The following is a 4,552-nucleotide window of genomic DNA, read 5'->3' as shown; positions in this document are numbered from 1 at the left end:
GATGGTTTTGTCCCATGGTGTGAATAAGGGCTTGACTATAAATAGGGAAGGAAATCACTTGGCTAAAGTATCTTTTGAAAATTGAATATCTTAAGATCTGAAATATTGGGTTATCGGTTTAAAAGCTTGATCTATATAAAAGTGAAGTTGAAAGTGAATCTATGAAGTGTGATCTCTTGGGCGCATGATCAGATCTGGGCATTTGACTATTTGTGGTACACTGGTGGACTGCCAATTTTGCCCTAATCAGAGGTTCGCAGGTAATTAACTGTGCAAGTGCGGAGGTACGCACAGCAGAAGAAGGCGCAGTGCGTGGGTACGCAAAGCAGAAGAAGGCGCAGTGCGTGGGTACGCACAGCAGAAGAAGACGCAGTGCGTGGGTACGGAGCGCGATAGAAGGTTCAGGTGCGGAGGCACAATAAAGATACGTGGCGCGACAGAAGCCGCAGGTGCGGAGCTACAATAGAGGTACGCGGCGCGATAGAAGCCGCAGGTGCGGAGCTACAGTATATGTACGCGGCACGACAGAAGGTGCAGGTGCGTAGATACGCAGTGCAGCAAAAGGCTCTCTGCGGGTATACGCAGGGGAGCAGAAGGTGAAGTGCGGAGCCACGCAGGCTAGATAAAGAAAAACTGTGGATCTGTCTTAAGACTTTTGTTGGCTGAATTTTTCTGTTGATAAGGTGTTCTGGGTTTAGTTTATTGTTATTTTTGATCTGGTTACTGCACTTGACTGGGTGATTTACTTGTACTTGATGATCTCTTGATGTTTATGGATCCAGTTTGAAAATTTATGAAAAGTGGTCCTTGAAAGAAAAGAAGTAGGGGGTTGTAGCTCCCTTCCAGGAGAGACTGGAAAACGAGAGAGAGTTGTAGCTCTCTGCAGGTTGCAGCCTGCGTACTGGTAAAGGACTGCACCAGTACAAAACCATTGTAAAAGGAGTTTCTAATTTGAAAGAAGATAGAGACATATTGCAGCAGGTGGTTTTCACCCACATTGGGTTTCCACCTTATATCTGGTGTTCTTTGGTGTGACTATCTGTTTTTCTTGTTCATGCTCATTATTTTATGGTACTGACATGCAAAAATAATTCAAAGTATAAATAAGGAAGATTTATTAAAAGAACTTGATAATACTGATTCACCCCCCCCTCTCAGTATTATTTCCAACATTTTCTAGGTAAGCTAATCGATATATAACTTTGATATTTTTAAGTTTCATTTTTTAAATAATTTTTTTTGTTTTTCTAAGCAAAAGAAGTTTAAAAGACAAGGGTTTGGGGTAAGCACACACTTCAGGAAGGAAGTTAAAAAAGAAACCCCACTCCCTTTTCATAACATTTGAAATATATTTTGCATTAGTTCACCTAGTTGAAAGTTATTTAATTAAATAAGAGGTCTTGAGTTCAAATATTGTTTTCCTCTTCCAAAGGTGAAAAATTCTATCATAGTTCAGTTTTCAGCCAATAGGAGAACAACCATCGTTGAATGCTATCCATAAATATGCATTGACTCATCATTGGTATTCAATAAAAACTACAACACTTAAAATAAATCATGGATGGTCAGTAAGTGGGTAGAATTCCACTCTTATCAAATATCTTTGGATCTTAAGCCATTACCTATTTCTTTACATTTGAGGAAGTCAAACTCTTAGCTAATAAAAAATAATTTTAGGTCTTCAAGTCATTTTTTATAAAATTACCTTTGAAAAATTCATGCAACTTTAAGTTATCACATCTTTATTGTAAAATATATTCACTTAAAACATAAAAGTGAATGATGAGAAAGTAATCTTAATATTATTTTTTCTAAGTTACTTTTTTCATGCAAATTTAATTTTTAAAATAACATTATTGTAAAAGTAATTCTCACTTATTTTATTAAAGTAGGTCATTTTATGTAAAAGTGTAAAAGTTCGGAATATATAGGCAAAGTTAGAGAAAGAAGGAAAGCATTTTTTTTACTCAAGAATCTCATTGTGCATCCTGTACCATGTGAGCCAACCTCTCCCTACCATGTGGCACTTTAGTTATCTTCTATATATATTTTTTGTTTGTAAGCAAAACTTTTTCATTTCATAATAACCAAAATAAAATGCACATGAAGGCTTGCCCTAATCCGCCACTAGGGAAACCAGACGAGTGGCAATGCCAAAAGTTATTTCAGCATCCAAAAAATATTAATGTCATAAAAGTTTAATAATAAAATACTACTATCATGTGCCTTGAGGCTAACCAAAGCAACTATTAACCTTAAATTGAAATACCAAAAAGAAAAACGAGCAAAAGAATAGTGTATTGATTCCACCATCCAATCTTAGGGGAGTTTGATTCTTTCACTGCTATTGGTTCTTTGTTGCTATGTGGTGAGTAGTCTAATTTTGGGGAAAGACCTAGATGTGACTCTATATGCTACAATTATCAATCCAACCGCTATGTTGTGAGTTTAATTTCATCTAGAATCAACAAGATCTCCTCCCTCGTTGCATTATTATCCATTGGGACTTGTCCCATTAGCATTTTGAGGTGTCAGTATTTGCCAATCATGTGCATGAATTGATTGAATCTCCCTCTAATGTGATCAATATTTTAGATCTATTTTTCAATTCACTAGCTACTTCCATGTCAAAGAGGCATCTTCATTCTCCAACAATTTCTCACTCGACATGGGTAATTTCCTCCAGTATTTGTGACACAGTATTGTTTCTATATAGAATAGTCAAGGACTCTTCTCTTTGTTGGACTTGAGTGAGCCCTATTTCCCTATAGTAAGATGCTCCCCTTACTCTTGCACCCTATTTGGGCATTGTACTATTTAGCATTTCCCTTGGATCAGAACCTTGTTGTGATAAGAAGCTTACAAGAATGAGGAGAATGGGTTGAAGAGATGAAGTTTAGCTTAACCCTGAGGGTGAGCCTTGAGGCTTAAGCAAGTGTGAAGCCATGTGGAACAAAAGGGGTCAGGAGTCTAGAGAAAGCCAACTGTTTCATAGAGGAGAGGGGTGAATGAGACCATGGAGCTATAAAGGAAAACCATAGGATGGCCCAATGAGGGAGAGAGAGAAGTGAAAAAGAAGAAAAGTTTTAGAAAAATAAGGAGAAAATATTTCCTAATTAAAAGGAAACAACTTGGTAAATCCAACTCAAGCCTCACAACAAGGGATTTAATAATAAATCCATCACCTTCCATCCATGAAATTGTGGGAGGGATCCAAAAGCCATGAGTGGACGTGTTTGCCAATTAATTCAATGCATGTTCCTTGAATTCCCCCTCATCTTATGTAATGAAGCTTTACTGCTTGTACTTTACATTCTCTAGCTCGCACGGAGAGGCTTCCACACATAGCAATAAAATTGAAAGGACTTGTGACACCCCTCATACATTTTCCCATGATTTTTGGTAATGTGATAATACTCTGAATTATAAATGAGTATATTTTTATGTAATGGCTTGAATAATGGGACCACATATCCATGATCTAAGATGGAAGAGGAAAGATAAACCCAGGTGAGGTTATCTAGCACCTTTAATTAATTTTATGGTGCAAATAATAATAAAAATAAGAGAAAGAGTCCAAGAGGAGCATCAAGAGGCACCGTTGAGAAATTATAAAAAGGAATTTGCACAACAATATTGGGGTTGGACCTCCTCTTGGTGAAGCTCACGAGGAAATATGGAAAGAGATATGAGCTGAGGGAATGGGATTCCATGAAAGAGGAATTTGTAATGAGGAGTGCGGGAGGATTAATAGGAAATGTGAATGAGTGCTTGGCAAGGACTGGTTGATAAACCACACATGGTGCCAGCTAGGGATGATAAACCACATGCAGATGGTTTCTTTCTAAGAGAGCTGATAACCCACCCAGGGTGCTTGTTGTGGGCTGATAAACCACTCTTAAAGTGCTTGAAACAACTGATAAACCACCCATTTTTGTGAATCCTATTGTGATTGACTAGCTGATAAACCACCCAATGTCATATGCATTTAATATCCCCTGTGGACTAAATATGGATTCTTGCTAAAGCTGCTAAAAAGAAATTCCCCTTAGATTGTGGATTTGTCTTAGGAGTGACTATTGTAAGTGATTTTGGCTATAGTAAATCTATGGTGGGTTGGAAAATTTAATTCCCACCTTCAATTTGCACTTTTTGTGTACTATAAATAAGGTTCACTAAGATGAGAGTTGTGGAATTAAATAATTTCTTTGTGGGAATTGATATGTAGCTCTGAATGATGTTGCATTGCTACATAATATCGATGCATGAACTTATTAAATTAAATTCTTGAATGTTTATGGTTCTTTTTATATTTATGTCATGCATCTGTAACTGAATGCCTGAAATTTTTCATTGTATTGCATGTGGATATCATGTTTATGTTTGCAGTGTTGTTAATATGACTAAATTAATAGCAGGGGATGCCCTTTCTCCTGTGTGGAAATGAGAGGTTAATTTCCCAAAATATTATTTTTTAAGGAATGGGTTTATTCATGTGTTTATTTAGAGCTTGTAGATTAGTCTATATACCTGCGTATGGAAAGAAAGACAA

The sequence above is a fragment of the Pinus tabuliformis genome, chromosome J (assembly GCF_031772625.1).
Source record: "Pinus tabuliformis cultivar Carrire ecotype Pingquan chromosome J, CPIR1, whole genome shotgun sequence".
NCBI lineage: Eukaryota > Viridiplantae > Streptophyta > Pinopsida > Pinales > Pinaceae > Pinus > Pinus tabuliformis.
Note: the sequence above shows the minus strand (reverse complement) of the source record.